This window comes from Pteropus vampyrus, unplaced genomic scaffold (genome assembly GCF_000151845.1).
Source record: "Pteropus vampyrus isolate Shadow unplaced genomic scaffold, Pvam_2.0 Scaffold91, whole genome shotgun sequence".
Lineage (NCBI taxonomy): Eukaryota > Metazoa > Chordata > Mammalia > Chiroptera > Pteropodidae > Pteropus > Pteropus vampyrus.
In genome coordinates, this window is record NW_011888872.1 from 1,327,380 (window position 1) to 1,345,257 (window position 17,878).

The window sequence follows — 17,878 nt, forward strand, 5'->3', positions numbered from 1 at the left end:
TGCTTAAAGTAATTCATACTATAGTGAGAAGGTCTAAGAAGAGAGTTTGATGGAACATAAGAATCAGTATGCTTAGTGATGCCTAATTAGGTTTAAATGGATATTATGGGAGGGAAATGGATATAGAGAAAAGGAAATGTGAAGATGATTTAGAACTATACTGGCCAGTATGATAGCCACATGTGGCTATTGAGTTCTTGAAATGTGACTAGTCTGAATTGAGGTGCAATGTATAAAATTGCACAGTATAAAATTACACAGATTTCAAATATGTAGTATGAAAAAAAGTAAAATACCCAATTCATAACCTTTTTATATTGATTATGTATTAAATAATTATGTTTGGGGTATGTTGGGTCAGATAAAATGTATTATTAAAATTGATTTTACCTATTTCTTTTTGTGTGTTTAACAGAAAACTTAAACTTACGTATGCGGCTCACATTTGTGACTTGTATTATATATTTCCACAGAAGAGAATCCTTTCTAGGAATGGCCTTGCCTTCCAGAGTGCATTTCCATGGCCTAAAAATGAATGTTTTAAATTCGCCATACTTTGGTTTAACCCAAGCTGTATTGTAGTTTCACATTCTGTGAGCAGTAAATTCCAAAGTCACTTAAAAGCCGCAGAGCAGGGTTCAGACTCTTGGGTAACTGGGCCTTTAAATGGTCAGTGGGCAGATGCCATTGTGTCTGTGAAAACTCTAAAATTAAATGCAAAGTTTGTGTGTGTGTGTGTGTGTGTGTGTGAGAGAGAGAGAGAGAGAGAGAGAGAGAGAGAGGAGAGAGAGGAGAGAGAGAGAGAGAGAATATTCTCCTGAGGAGAAGCTTCTCGACTTTCTTCAGATCCTTTAAAGGGTCCTTGACTAACATTTTCATTGTACAACTCCAGGGTCCACGATCTCTAGAGAACTGAATGGCGGCTGGTGTTTCCCACTGAAGCTGGACAACATGGTGGTTTGCCTTGATCTCACACTGTTTAAGAACTCTGACCCATAGCGTGGACTCTCAGTGTGGCCCTGTCGCTCTTTTGTTGGTTAGTTCTTGGTGGCTTACTGTTGCCTTTAGAGTAAAGCTCACATTTTCTAGGATGACATTTAAAGCTGATCATAGGTGAACACTTTTCTAGTTTCATGCCCATGAATGTTCCACCCACAAAAATCTGCCTAATGTTCTCAGAGCCTGAACTCCGTTTAAAAGCCCTATGTCTTTACAGATACTCTTTCTCCTTGAAATTCCTTTCTCACTAATGCTTCATCCACCTAAATTATATTCAACATATAGGTTATAAGACAGGATGGGGAGAAAATAGTTGGTAATTTCTTATGTAGGATTAATATAGAAAACATGTAAAGACTTCTCTAAATCAGTAATACAAGAAATAAAATACCAGAAACATAGGCAGAAATAAGAATAAGAATTTCAAGGAATAGTAGTAATCAATATGTATGAAAAGGTGCTCAGTCAGTAAGAATATTTTATGTAAATATAGATGTGCTAGATACCATTTAAATCCTTACATAGGTTATTTACTTAATCTCAATATCCATTCCCACTAATACTTAAATAAATGTAAATAAAAACAATAACAAATAATAACATTCTTGGTGATGACAGGAGAAATGGGCACTCTCATAGAATTGTAAATTGTACAAACTTTTTGACAGCTACTTTGATGCTATCTTAGCAAAAATTTAAATGCACATACCTAGAAATCACATTTCCAGGGATCTGACCTATACAGATATTAGGGGGAATGCATAAAAGTAGGTACAAGATGTCTTAATGATAATCTGAATTGATTAAATTCTGAAATAATTCTATAATACAATCATTGAAAAAATATCAAATTGACCCATATGGACTAGTTTTTGAGAAGATGCATAAGCATTATTAATTGGAAAACATACATAGTAATATATACATATAGGGAGGGAGGGAGGGTGGGAGAGAGAGAGAGGAAGAGGAAGAGAGAGAGAGAGAGGAAGAGTACAACAAAATATATGTGTGTATATGTGGTAGTGCTACATGTACTGAGTACTTACTATGTGCCAGGAACTGTTTATATTCATTTTCTCATTTAATTCTTAAAGTAGACCTAGAATTTGTACTTTTATTAACTGTACTTTTCATATTGGAAAAATAACAAACACAAGTGAAGTTAATTAACTAACCTAAGTTCACACAGCTAGTTGGTGGTTGAGCTGAGACTTGAAGCCAGCCAGTTAGATTTCATAGCTAGTTGTCTTAACGTCTGTGCACATATTGGGAGAGTGGGTGGGGTGACATACTTGTACAAGAGCAAAATGCAAGTCTTAAAGCATATGCATGGCACTGTTAACCCTTTGGGAGCTGGGATTAGAAACAAAAAGGAAGGGAATTATGCTTTTTGTTTTATACATTTCAGTAGAAGAAGAAGAAATGAAGGTTAAATTAAGGGTGATTTTTAAATTTTGTGCTTTTCTGTTTTCAAATATTATCTTCTTTCTGTATGTTCCAACATTATCTATTGAATAATGAATGAGTGATGCTTTTGTAATTGGGAGCATATCTATGAGTGCTGTTTTGAAGTTTTAAGACTCTGCTCAATTTTTGTGAAGTCTTTCCTTGTCTTCTGTCAGAATCAACAGTGCTCTGTGGTCTGTACTCCCTTTGGAACTTTTCCTCATCATGCTTTATATTGGATTAGTTTTGATTATGTCTTTCTCCTGCCTTAGGAAGTTCCTTGAAGGCAGGGCTAGCACATTGGTAGGCATTCACCTGGCATTTGTCAAATGGATGGATGGATGGATGGATGGATGGATGGATGGATGGATGGATAGATGGATAGATGGGTGGATAAGTGAATGGATAGATAGCATAAAAGAGGCGTGAATGCCAGCAACAGTCTTACATCTCAAGTTTCAGCTTCATTGCTGCATTATGACTTCATATTCTAATAGGTAGGACTCTTGCTACCTAAGTCACTGGGTGTTATGTCTAACTTGATTCCAGGATGAAGTGGGGCCATCAGTGGCAAATGCTGTCTAATGTGATTTTCTTGGTACAACTTTGGCCTTAATAATAGGAAGGAATGTGGCAAATAAATTATTTGCAAATGTTATCAGCCTTGGGTAGAGATTATGAGCAATGGCCCAATTCTAGCAGAAAAAAATGACACTTAAGAGCAGCCTTAAAAAGTCACTTCTCCTCTAGCCTCATATGAAACAATCCCAAATAAAATGAGAGAATATGTTGAAAGATTTCAATACAGTACCTGGCACTTAGTAGGTATTCAGAAAAGGTATCTGTGTACATGTATATCAAAGGAATATAGTTCCTAGAATTTTTACAGTAATCCTGGATAGGAAAAGAGAAAAGTTCATGGGAATCATTTATTATTTTATATAATTTGAAAATTTACTCAAGAAAACAGCTATATTCTATAAGAAAGAAAAAAAAAAGAAATGAAACTCCCTTGATTATTGATCTCATATATTCTTTTTCTGTCATTATCTTTAAAGATAAGGATTGATTAGTTAACTGGGGAAGCAATCACACTTTCAAATTATCAGTTTGATGCCACTGTAAATTTAGAGTGATTAGTTCTTTAAAAATGACTGTGCTGAGTTGAAAGCACAAGCTGTGTCTACAGCCCTCAGCAACATACTTGACTGGTGGTAGCCACAGGCAGAATTGGTCTCCTTGGTCTGCTTATCTTGGCTTAACCCCTTGAACACCCAGCTGATTTTTAGTAGACATGCAAAGAGATGAAACTTGCAGGGCTTTTCATTGTGTGTATGCTTACTGTAGGATCACTTGGTTAATTATAATTGTCCTGTCTTAAAGTGCATGGCCCCCTGGCAGACTGAGGTGGGAGGTGGTTCTCCAGGGGTTTTATTTCAAGCCTTGTTTTACCGAAGGTAAGTCAATTCATGGATTCTCTTTCTCAATATTTAATCAGACAGCAAAAGCTTCAATTTCACAGGATCTCACTCTTCACCAGAAAGTTGCTGAGTCTTTGTTTTTGATAGAGTGGCCTCTATCAAAAACAAGAAAGTAGGCTATGTTTTCAGGTTAAGAAAAAGCAGGGTGGATATTACCAGGCCCCTCCCCGCCTACCTGCTCCAGCAAGGGCCAGGACATTTTGAATGGGCTGGTTGCTTACACCCAGGAGCAGGAAACCTATCTGTAGCATATGTTTTGGTGTAATCATTTATGGAGAAAGCACCAGTGGATGAGATAAAGAAGAAGGAGGCTGAAGACATAGAGATGGGATAGGGGGAGGAGGGGGAGGGAGAGAAAGAAGAAAACAACTATGATGATGACCACTTTTATCAGAGCCATTCCTAGAGATTTTGAACTATTCCTTGAGCAAGTACAGGACTCAAGGCAGAAAGTACATTGCTGTTCTTTGTTCCCCAGCCCCCAAGTCTCTAACATTTTATACAAGAAAAAAGATGCTGAGTGTTAGGGAAGTTCTTATAGGAGGCAGGCCATCAAAGGGTGGAATATGCATGTGTGTTAAAGATGGAGGAGACTTTCTTGGCAGTGGTGAAAAAAAGAGTTTCCGAATTGCTTGTTTATAAGGGCCTCAGGTCATTCTTTATAACCTTTTGGAGAGCCACCTTCCACAGTCTCTACAGCAGCCGTTCAAACTGATGGTCCTTGTTGTGTCAGCCTTGAGAGAAGTTCTAGCTCTGGGCTTTTGTTGAAGACCATTCCTCAGTCCTTGAGTTGTTCAGAATAATTTTATCATAAATATAGAGACAATTCGTAATATAAGGACCACCACGTGTTTTTGAGCACCTACTACATTTAGTACCCCATGCTAGGTGCTATATAGAAAACAAACAAAAAGTTTAAAATGTTTATTCTCTACTGATTTACTACCTAGTTTAGCCAAGATTTCCTATAAGATAAATACTTCAGTCATTTAATCATGTAGGTTTTTAGGAGTCATTTTTGAAACACTTATAAGTTGCCATGTAGTGGGCTAGACAGTAAGTTTAATAGTAAATAAAAGAGTTTTTGCCTTGAAGAAACTGGCGGAGAGAATAAATATTAAATTGGGTTGCATGCACTGCAAGACCATCAAGAATGAGGGATAACAATAGATTTTGTAAAGTTCTGGAGTCCATAACAAATTCCCAATAAATCTTGTCTGAGTGGTTTAATTTCAGTGTGCATGTGTACATTTATTTAGTAAATATTTGGGAAGTAGTACAAGGCATTTGAGCTAGAATTTGTCCCCTGGATAAGGTTTTGATGGCTGGAGAGGAAGCAAATTTCAGAAGAGCGGACTTCATGTGTAGGCAGGTGAGATCTCAACTTGGAGCCTTCATCTGTTGAAGCTATAGGAGATCGTGATTTATTTTCTCACTTTATGGATGAAGAAAGTGGGACAAGTTGGGTGACCTGAATCCATTTGCTCCAACTCCCTCGCCTCCACTTCTTATCCTGAGGGAAAAGACTAGAATTCAGGCCCACAGACCCGGTAAACAACAACTCCTATCTAGGTCCTAAGAATTCCTTCTGCCTCTGTTTCTTTATCTCAAGAAGGGAGCACTGCACTCTGAGCAGAGAGAAAGTTCAGGGGTGTCCAGGACAGATGCCCCGGTACAGTCCATTCTGGGTATTGGCAATGAGAGCAGCTTGGACTATACCAAAGAGTAGATCAAGATGAAGAGGGAAAAGGAAAGGAAAAGAAGAAAAGGAAATTGGAGAAGGGAAGGAAGAAGGGAAGGAGGAAAAGATATGCTTATCATGGGCCACACACTTTGCTAAGCTCATTATGTGAATTGCCTCCTCTAATCATCATATAAATCCTATGAACAAGTTCGATGTGACCTCATTTTACACATGAAGGCACCGAGGCTCAGAGCAGTTATATACATTGCCCATGCTCACGCACCAAACAAGTAGTGGGACCAAGAATCAAACCTACATTTATTAGACTCCTGAGTTTGTATTGTAACAACTGTACTGACTCCAAAGAGAAGAATATCCAGACCACCTTACACTTTGCCCCCTATCTTTTCTCTGGGTCAGTGCCTGGTGTGGTTCTCCCTGCATGATATTGTGAAGGAAGGTGAAAGTGCCAGGTGTCATGATTTTTTACTTAAAAGTTTACTTTTCACCTCTGCCTAAATTGTTATCATTAGTCCATTTTTTGCAGGATAAGAAGTGGAGGCTAGGGAGTTGGAGCAAATGGATTCAGGTCACCCAACTTGTCAAGGACAGAGCTGGAATTCAAACCGGATTCCTCTGACTCCAAATCCATGTCATTTCCTTTATAGCATTAGTTTCCAAGCTATGGAGAGAAAGGATCCCTATCAGGTAACTGAGGGCCAGCTGCACGTCACCATTTCCAGCTTGAGAATGGAGCCCAGAACCCAAGAACCTTATCAGCTTTATTTCTCTGCCTACTCTGAAATTCTTCCTTTGTATTTTATCTTGGAGGCAGTCTTTAGAAGCTGAATCTGACCATTAATTCAAGAACAAGATTTCCAGGCTCCACATATCCTGCTAAAAACTCAACTTCATAAAGATGTCTAGGCCATACAATCTGTCTGCATAATAGTCTTCTCTTGTAGAGAAAGATGTTAGGAAAAAGATGACTTTGTAATGGCAAAAGACAGGACGGGCACCTCCGTTCTCATATGATAACCATCTGCTTAAGGAGTTAGAGCTACTAATTGGTCTCTCACCTTCAATATAAAAAATGCACCTCCAACTTGGGGTTATTGCACAGTTCATGCATCAAAATCTACATTAAATGAACCTTCAAGTTGTGGCACAGACCATGACTTTCCTCTCTCTCTCTCTCTCTTTTTTTTCTGTCATGGAAATTGAAATGACTGCCAGGAAGGCATGGAGAAAGCTTGTGCGACAGATGGAGGGATTTCTGAGGCCAGGGAAGTCTGTAATTTCTATTTCTTAGGGCCAGTTTAGAGTACTCTCTAAAGAGCCTAGCTTGGAGTGCTTAGGGAGGCTGGTTAGTGATTTGCTAAATGTAGACTCTGATAACTTTAGGATTTCAGGATACAATGACCAGATAAAATCCTTGTCCTCACGAAACTTGCACTTCTCTAAGTCTTTATCTCTCTATGTAAAGACAGATTCTGAGGTATAGGCTAACCATATAACTTAGGCGCGCTAAATGTTAGTTACTTACTACATAGGATGATTGAAGGGTAGCTCAAAGTCTCCCTGACCAGCCTCCAACAAATAGAAAACAACTTATTTTGTCAACTTGTTACAGTACCTGAAATACCAACATTAGAGACGCATTGCTGTTCTGAATTTTGAATTTAGGAATAATCCTTAGTAAAACACACATATTGTTTCAACATGTATTTGTTTCTTTTTCTTCCCAGTGCAAATATCTGAGATCAAAGCTCTGGGTGGTGGGGATGATACAGTGAGAAGGACAATTTAGGGAGGTAGCAACAGTAAAAATAAAATGGTTCACAGTTCTGTTGAGGTTGGATATTCATGCAGGATTATTCAGTTGGTATTGAGCATATTCTATAAACCTTGCTATGGCAATTTAGGGACACAACTTTACTTAGAAAACCCACAGGTGGGAAAGAGAGTGACTGACATATATGAAGATGATACCAGTTTGTTTCTGCTATCAGGAGGGTCCAAGACCACTCCCTTTTATCCTCCATTGCTCTCTGAAAATCTGTAGAGTTAGCTACAATCATGATTACTGTGGCCAGCGATTACCCTGGCAAAAGTGTGTTCTTGTTTCCCCAGAGCCACCAGCCCAGGGCAAATCCATTTGCTACTTGGTTCTTCAGTTTTTTTTGATTGAACCAATGAGGAAGGTGATGGTTGCAGGAAAAACAAGATAGTTCTTCCATACCATGACTTGGGTAATGAGAGAAAAAGCTTGACTGACCCCGGGGTTCTCTTCTCTTTCTTCAAATGACTGAAAGGAAATGACCTAATTAATTCATGGGCTCTCATCCTGCTGTCACACCTAGCTGAAATGTCCTCCATCACCTTTTCAAATCATTCAAATCCTCCATTGCCTTCCAGGTTTAGAACAAGACTCATGTTCTCCATAAAGTGCCTCCTATTCATTCTTATCTACATAAGCCACTCTTCTGAACTTTTATTGTTCTTATCGTTTTCTTAGACTGTTATTTTATTTTGCTCTGAGGTGTCATATAGAAAGTTCCTAGGCATTCTTTGTATCTAACTAAACTTATAACTAAACTATAAGGAGAGGAGTGATGTTGTATATATTGCCAATGCTTAATGAATTACAAATAGCACTGTAACACTTTTTGAATTGAATTGAATTGACCCATTTGTCTCCAGTTCAGCTGCAATGCTAAGTTGCCAGCCTTGAGTTAGAATGAATAGCACCAATATTAATATTAATATTATATTAATATTTTTCTTATTTTCTTATTTTATAAGAAAAATATTAAAGTTGATCAAGTCTTCAGTAGAACAGCTCCGAGAGAAACCATAAATTCTTTGTGAAGTTCACGTGAGCGGCATGCTTTGAATACATAACCCTGGATCACCGTGAGCAAGCAGGAGAAAAGGGGTGTAGGGTGATTTAGAGGGATGGAAGAGAAATTAAAGAAGATTAAGGGACCTGGATACTCTATTTTGAGACTATAACCAAGAAGACAGTTAATTGTCATGTGTTTCAAGGGCAAGCGTTTTGTAGTAAAGGGTGGTTCTAGAGAAAAAAAAAAAAACACTGGGGCAGAGAAGAGGTTCACCTGATGATGTTTGAGCTCCTGGAAACGACTGGGAGAGAAGAGGGATAGTTGTAGAACTAGAGTAACATGGTTGTGGAAACGAGAAAAAATGGGTTGGAGACCCCTGGCCTAGAGAGTAGAACACAGAGGGCACACTTTGCGTAAAAGATGGTGTAGAGCCAGCCAAACTGGGTCTTAAAAAATATCTAGAGGAGTTGTGCTCAGTTGGCCACAGAGCTCGCCTGGACCATTGAGGGTCTTGACTACTTTCCCCACCCAGGAAGGAGGAGCTTTCCACAAAGTGGGGGACCTCAGGAGTGAGACTGCAGGGAAATGAGAGTGTCGAGAATTTGTTCAGCCAAGGGCTGGTTATTAGCTGCCCCAAACTTCTGAGGTTGGTACCCAAGTCCAGCCATTCCTGGGGCAGATTTTACTTTGGATAAAGGTAAGATTGGGCTCTAGAGAAAAAAGGGCAAGTACAGAGCCAACCTTTACCCCTCCATTCCCCAAATTATTCCATAAGCATTTAAGAGTTCGATATCCTTAAAAGGTGTGTCAAATAGTTTATTTCTTTTTGCCTGTATTTACTTATCCTGAAGTTTGCTTGTTTCTGAGGATGAGATTTGTTGATGCTGCAGGAGGGAAAGTGGTCTGAACCTGGGAAATAATTCAGAAGCCCTTGACGGTTCTTTGATTCTCTTTCTTGGACTGATTTCTTCCCACATCCCTAGGCAAGGCACTCTGTTTTTCTTTCTCTAAAATGGGATACTAACTACTCTGACAGAGGTATTATGGGAATAAATCTGTTTGTCAGGCCTCTCTCTTTGAAGTCAACAAGGATGTGTTATCATTACTATAATCACTCTAACACTCTCTTTGAAGACACAGGCATCTCAAAGACCTGGAGGCATCTCAAATACCTTTAATTGAGTTCATTTTTCTCTCAGCAGAGTTAAAAGAGGGATGGCTAAAATGTTTGAGTGGGAAGAGGTAGCCATATGGGTGGAGGAGGAATAAAATCGTAAGGGCAGATCTTCACAATCCTAGTCGTAATCATAAGCCCAGTAATAATAATGTTAATCAAGAGCACCATCTGACTGTTTTTAAAAATATGAAGACCCTCCATGAGCATACTGTAAACATCAGTGAAAAATTTGGGTGGCCTCTAAGGCTGCAAGCTGATTTTGGCAGCACAGTTTGCAGGAGGAGACCTAAAGGAACATTGCCAGGAGTCAAATGAGAGCAGAGAGTTGGAGGAAGTTTGCCTCATAAGGTAGGTTTGTAGCCCCCACAACCTCTTTGGTGGCAAAATGGTAATTTCAAAGAAAATTTCAACTTTCAGATGCATGCCTTTATTATTCAAGATTCAATCTCAGCACAGAACCTGTGGGTGATTTTTCCCTTTCTCTTTTTTTTCTTTTCACTCTTTCTGGGCTGATTCTATTAATTTTCCCCAATGGCACGTGCAGCCTTGCACTGACGCTGCCATTGATGATCTCCTTATTCATCTTGTAGCAGAGAGGCCATTTGGATGAATATATGTTCCCCATTTTCTTTGCATTATAAATTCAGTGTTGTGGGAAAAGGAGCAAAATGTAATGGCAAGGCCTCCACAGAGAAATGTCCCTATTTGAGAAGAAGAGTTTTATAGGGGAACAATTGACAGCCTCTCAGTACAGTGGGCACATTTTTCTGTACAACTGCATCACCACTAATGATAAATGAGAAATGTTTGATAGCTGGCTCTGTTGTCTGACAGCTACAGTTTTGGCCAGAGGGCCGTGGCAGGCTTTAGACTTCTGTTCAAAATGAGTTAAACATATTAGGCATTATGAAGGCACAGAAGCCTCGAGAATGAGTGCTGAAATGAGTGATCCGGGTAGGCTCCTGGGTACACAACTTGCAAAGCAGATGTCATTCTAATAATGTGTGATATAGAACATGCCTGGCCTAAACCCTGCTGGATGAAATATGAAGCCCCGTTGGTGATATTTAATACCATTTTATGAGGTGCCATCTTATAAAGACAATGCCCGCCGTATGTGGAATGCTTAAGGTATTTTGCCAAAGGCACGGGGAGGTATCTGGAGTAAGTAGAATTTTTATTATTTTATAAGCCTTTACTTTGTAATATTTCTGTTTCCACATTATTGTGGGGGCTTGCTGCCCTAACCCTTTGTCGAGTGAGCTTGATGAGCAGCTTGCCAGTAGATTGACGGATAGCCCTCGCTGTTTCGGGAAGAAAAGGCTAGTTTCCACCTAAATGCATTCTTCAGAAAGCCCTCAAAGCGGAAATACGGCTTTGCTACAAGCATTCTTCGAGCAGGGACTTTGGGGCTGGCATACAAAAATATTGCCATTTTTCAAGTGGACCATTTTGAGGGTAATAGAGGATTTGTGTGTGCTGCAGCTGCTGGAATATGTTTTTGCCTTCCTCTACGGTTTGCGATGCTAGGTTCTCACCAAAGCTTCCAACTTGGAGGTCCCTTTCAGGACATCCTAAGGTCATCTAGGCTTGTGGTTTTTAGCTACAGCATCAAGGTGGATCTTGCTCTACCTAAAGTCCTAGAAAATCTAAGCATGTAGACAGCGATGACCCAGGGCTGGAAGTGATTTCCAGGAGAGGTGTGTGTGGTGCAGAGAGCATAAGGGCCTTGTTGGAAACAGTGAAGTGATAATAAGAGTACCCAGTTTCAAACGTACCACATTTCTTTTCTATGTGCATTCACATTTACAGCTCACATACCCCATAAGGCATTCCAGAAGCTGAGAACCACATAACTGGCCAGACTCAGGGTGCGTAGGAAAGAACTGCATAGCACATTTCTGACGCGGTGTCTGTTCTCTTCATCCTGATGTTCTGGGCAATGACATTTCTTCAAGGATCTGTTAGCTGAAGGGTCTTGTATTAATTATGGGTACAGTGGGTAAAGAGGAATATTTTACTTTATTTTTTTTAACGAAGGAATGTCTTATTTGGTGGTGGGATGGGGAACCTGGTGAAATAGATGTACCAATGAAACAACTCTCTAGCGCATCTGCAAAGTAGTGTAACCAAGGTCAGTTACTTCATAATTCAGGACAAACTTTTTGGACAGACCTCTGCCTAACAGCTTGTGGGATTGGGCGGTGCCCTCTACCGACTGTGAACCACCTGGATAGGCGCACTGCCTGCTGGACGTGCGTGGCTAGGAGGGCTGCTCTTCTGTACGCCATCGCGTCCCCGCCGCCAGCAGTGGAGCTCTTCACTAATACAAAGTCTGTGGGCTTGTTTTCCAGTGGATTTATGTGTATCGTTCTTGTTCTTGTGTGATTTAGTTAAATATTTAGTAATCGATGAAATACGACTGCAATAAGAAGGGGGTTGTTCCCTTGTTATTGAAAAACACACATTGAAACTACTCGATGAAAGGAAGACACTGAAAACAAAAATGTGTTGTTGAATTAGGCATGTATAAGACATCCGCAAAAGATCGGGGGAAAGATCATAAAAATTAAGAGTGCTTTACATTCAGATTACTTTGCAAGTGTCTCGGTTCTCACCCCACTTTAAAGAAACCGAAATTGGAAACTGTAGCTGCCGGACACAATGGGTGTGGTTTATGCAAGAAAGATTACTTAAACTCCAAACAGCTGATTCAAAGACAGAGCTTAGGTCTAGATCGGAAGATTTGGCAAATCTACTTTTATAACTTTTAAGCTATCTAAAATGTTTTAAGTCTGTATTTAGACGATTTTTGCAGTTTTATGCTTTAACAGACTATTTCCATTGATCAGCCCTCTCTAGGTCCTCATTGTAGAGGATCTGAATCTATTCAAGTCCAAATTTGATGGAATGCCAAGTAGAAAGGTTACTTTCTTAGATGAACTGGGTTTTTACTCCTATATTTTTGGGAAAGGAAGGAAATTGGAAAAGTTAGGTAATTGAAATAAAGGGACAGCCTTATAGGGACAGGAGCATAGGATTTGTAATTTGATGACCTAATTCTGCTACTTAGTACAAATAACCTTGAGGAGGTACCTCACTTAACCTTTCCAGACTTGTTTCCTAAAATGAAGATGGGGGAGGGGCACACATGCCTTTAAAACACCTTCGTTAAGAATGATGGGCAATCATCAATCTTCCAATCTCCTTTATTTCTCTTTAGAAATGTGAGGAGTCTCAGGTCCCGTTTAAAGGATAGACCTGAAGTTTGGCATAGAAAATATTATCATAAGGACTTTGAGCCTGTAAAATGAAGATGATGATATTCTTCCCTATCTACCTTGCATCATTGTTTTGACTTGCAAATAATATAATGTGCAACCTTTAACATCATCTATGAATATGAGTTACCCCTGCTGTTACTGTTACTACCACCATGACTACTACTGCCCTTTATAGCTAGCTCATACTCAACACCCAACTATTACTGCTTGGGAGCTAACGTGACTCAGGAGAGAAGGCACTGGTTCTCCTTAATTCCACATGGTCTTTTCTGGAAAGGCAGCTTTGCTTTGGAGAAAGGGAGAGGGCTAGAACGCAGTTTGGAAGACCAATTTCTAGTCTCCTTGCCACTCACTCTGTGTGGGACCCTGGAGAAGGCCTCTCAGCTCTTCCACCTGCGAGTGAGGAGTATGACTCACCAGCAGTTTTCAAGCTGCTTTTCTTCAGAGCCCTCGTATCGACTTCCAACTAATTAGTTCTATTAGCACATGATTTTCTGTAGTGTTTCTATGTAAAAATTTGTTAAAAAAATGAAAATAAAAGTTTCAATATTGAAAGGGGCTTACAGATCACGGATTAGAGGTTCCCTAATGTCCCTTTCAGTTACAAAAGCCTTCAATGTTGTCATTCTGTAAATTATTACGACCCCTATTCCCTGACTCCCTGACCACTATGGTTGCTTAAATTCCAATTCTGTCACCAGAGCCAAAGAGAACAAATTGTCCAAACTTAATTGTCTCGCATATGTGTAAGCGCCAGCTTTCAGCATGTGACCTGGCTTTTCCCTTTATGGACAACGGCAGGCTCAAAGTCCTTATGATAATATTTTCTATGCCAAACTTCAGGTCTATACTTTAAATGGGACCTGAGACTCCTCACATTTCTAAAGAGAAATAAAGGAGATTGGAAGATTGATGATTGCCCATCATTCTTAACTAAGGTGTTTTAAAGGCATGTGTGCCCCTCCCCCAAGTGTAGGCATTCAGGGAGAAGAGTGTTTGACTGCTAAATCCTTTATTTAAGTTTCTTTTCATAAAATCCTGATTGCTCTTTTGCTGCAAATATCTTGATAAATCAATTGGGGAGAAACTCATTCCACATGAAAAGTAGAGAACTATGGGCCCAGCTATGGGCCCCACCATGGGGCCCAGTTTCTGCCTCAGAGAAAGTTCTAAAAGGAATCAGATTATCTCCCTCTTCACTTCCTTTTGATGGAAAGTCCCGAGAACTTTACTGTATGCTGTGGTCAAAGCCCCCTGTTACTGCCAATATTTAGGTGAACCACCCACTGCAGCTTTAGGCTCAAGATCGCTCTGGCTGTTGAACATTCCCTTGTCCAGAGTAGGCAACAACTAATATTGCTTAGCACAGGGAATCAGGGGAGAGGGAAACCCCTTGAGTCCTGTAATTTCAAACCCATTGTGATCAAAACAATCAAACAACTACCTAAGCCAGAGAGAAGTAGTCCTAATTTTCATAGGCTTCTGAAGTCATGTTTTTGAGTACTGATCCCAATAAGCCCAAGCTCCTCATCCATGTTTTCTGTGCATTTTCATAAAGAATACAGGAGTCTCTCCATTCTGAGCTGCACTTGTAGTGAAGAAGGAAGCTCTTCTCTGTTTGCTGGCCAGGTACATTAATCTGCACCCATTATAAAGGTCTCATTTTCCCACAGTAGCATAAAAACTTTTGCCAGTAGAGCCAGATAACTGAATGATTCAGTTAAACACTATTCTGGTTGTTGGAAAGTTATGATAGTTACCATACATGGTTACTTATTTCCAATGCTTTAGAAATCAGTACTTGATTTTTGGAATAATTAATTTATGAAACATAATTGTATTAGTTACATACTATTGTTAGTTCTTGAGAGTTACAGATGTCTATCCTGGAACATAAAAACAAGGACAAATAGAATTCCTCCTGAGGGTTAAGTAGTAAAGTCAACATCTACTAGGTGAGAGCACAGATAAGCAAAATCTCCTTAAAGTGATGGGATGACTTTCGTGTTCAGAAGTACTTGGCTGCAAGCCAAGTCACTATATCTGCAAATCTATACAAATAGTATAGATTCGTATAGATTAGTAGTCCCACCAGAGGGGGGACTACTCAGATATAAAAGTAGGAAAAGAGGAGAATCTCAGGAGTAAACTCTAGACCTTCCGAGTACCATCTAGTGGAGAGAGAGCCTGAGCCCGATAATGCCATGCTGGAGCTGGAGTCAAGATGGATGGGTCATGTGATGCCACTTGATACTCCAACTGTGTAACAGATTCTCCTTTTTCTGACTCAGACTTCTGAGTTCACCTTACTTTGAGGCTCTAGCCTTGGTCAGAAAACTATCTGGGCAGCCATAACCAAGAATTTTGGTCTGAATGAGTTATATTTCTCATTATAAGTAAATAAATAGACATTTAGGTTGCATGAGCCTACCAGTGAGAGATGGGCTGTGCTTGATATGTGGACAAATCAGTTTCCAAGGGGCATCAGAGGGCAGACCAGACCTTAATTAACCGTGGGCATGGTCGCCTTGTGTCTATCAGGGTAAATGCACCAATGGAATGAATGTTACCTTGTGAACCCTCATGGGAGAGCTTGCTGGGCTCTCCCAGGTGGGCATACTCTTCTGTGTCTCTGCACTGTGGCACCATTTCCTCTAATTGGAATTCTCCACCTGTGACAGGCAGAGTGCACACACCAGCTGCTAAGCCAGATCTTGTGACTCATCTTTCCGCCATTTGACCACAGCAGACAAAGAACTGTTGAGTCCTCAAGTCAGCAGTTGGGCATCTTTAGCTTCATTATTTGTCATAATTACTTAGGCCTTGAACATTGGTTCTAGACTTGGGTTTAACCTTGTCTTTTTTTTTTTAAATTTTAAAAAGAGTTTTATTGAGATTTCATTGGCACACAATAATAGCACACGTCAAAGCATGTGATTTGATGGGTTTTGATATATTTATATTCCCATGAAACCATCACCGCAATCAAGATAATGAACATGTCTATCAATCTCAAAAGTTTCCTTGTGCCCCTTGACAATCCCCACCTACCTTGCTCCTGGGCAACCAATGATGGGGTTTGTCCCTAGCCTTGTATTTTAAACACAACTCTTGTCTTATATTTTTGTATAGTAACTAAGTACCTCTTGTTATTTCCTCAATCCAGTTGCCTAAATTGACTTTTCTAGTTCTATTAGACACTGGCGTCTACATTTCACTTCTTGCTGAATTTCCTATTAATAAAGATCTCCTTGTCTGGACCGTGTTCTATAGTTTGCGGCTAGAATCACTCTATTTCACCTACTTGCTGTCCACCTGTACACCCTGCTGCGCCTGTGACACCAGCTCACCACCAGCTAGTCTCTGTCTTTGTTGGCTGCTATGCTGTGCATGGCAAATAACTATGTTGTCACTGCTCCACTGTAGGTCTTTGGTAATGTCTGGTGTCTACTGAGCTGCGTTTCCCCCTTACCTGCTCATGGAAATGTCCCTGAACAGTTGCTTGAAACCACTGGTCTAACCAGCATTTTACTTTTGGTCATTTTAGAACTAATCTATCCCATCATCAGTTGAATTGAGTAATGCCAGGAAAGCATTTAACATTAAAACCAAGACAATGTTATTTTGATTATTTCTTGATTCAAAAATCTTCTTAGAACCACAGGGTATCTCAGAGGCACCATTACGAATGCCATTGGGTTGTAAGTAGATCAAATTAAATTACTGGTTAGTAAAGAATTTTGGGTAATAGAAAAAAGGATAAGTTGTGATGGTGACTAGATCCCACCTGATGGGAAGAGTCAAGGGAAGAAAGTCATTGCAAGAGCAATGGGCCTATTTTCAGGCGTGTCACCATGGCCTTCTCTCTTTCTAGTCTTTGAATACTGAAATTGTTTTTTAGAGGAAGAAAGCCAAAGGGCAAAAGGTAATTACAGCTTCTCTACCTCTGTCTTAACCAGCAGTAGGGTGAGAAATCAAACAAGAAGAAATTTAATTTAGTTCTCTAACATTTGTTGAGTTATGACTGTGGCCAGACAGACACAGAGTTACTTGGTGGTGCGATAGAACTGACTGAAACCATTTCTGCTCTTAATTTGCTTACGGCTTAGTGGATGGGAAGGAAAAGTTCTTCTTCTACTATCAGAACTCCTTTGGCAACTCCTCCTTGTTATAAGTTATTTATGGACCCTATGTGCTTAGGGGGCTTTTCATGCCTTAGCAAATGTCCTAGACTCAACCTCATGCCTGACTCTAGAAACAACCTGTTTGATCATTTTAGCCCAGGCAACACTTCTGGAAATTTTTGATGCTTGCTTTACTGGTGACTACATATCCGCTCCAGGTAGACTACTTAGGCAACTCATTAGGTTCTGGGATGATGGTGGGAAACACTTTGCTGTAAAGAACTGGAAATAGCCATAGCTCATCTACATGTGTCACCTACTGGACTTGTTCAAATTGCTGTTCAAATTGCCATGTTCAAATTGCCATGTTCAAATTGCTGTTTGTACTTACATAAAGTCAGAGCAATGTTTTTTCCTTGCACACTTCTATAGGAGTCAATGGATTTTTGATCTTAGATAATGTCTTTAATCAATGGAGCTTTGGAGGTAGGGTTAAGCCAATAGGGAAAATTAGGCACATATATCTAGAGGATCTCCTCCTACCTTTGAAGGAACAGTGCAATATATATGTTCCTATTGACTTAAATGAATGTCCTCATGTCCATGGCTTGTGGCTAGGTAGTGACTTTAGCCACTTACTTTTAACTAGTACACTCTTAAAATTCTAAAAGCCAGTGCCATACTTAGACATCCTGAACTATCTTAGAATTCTTAATGTACTCCCCAAACACAATTAATTTACATTAATATATTTCGTAAGCACATGCCATATAGTTATGTAAAAAAAGAGTATGTCTTGAGGCCTTAAAAATAATTGAGAATGTCAGTTTTAGAGTA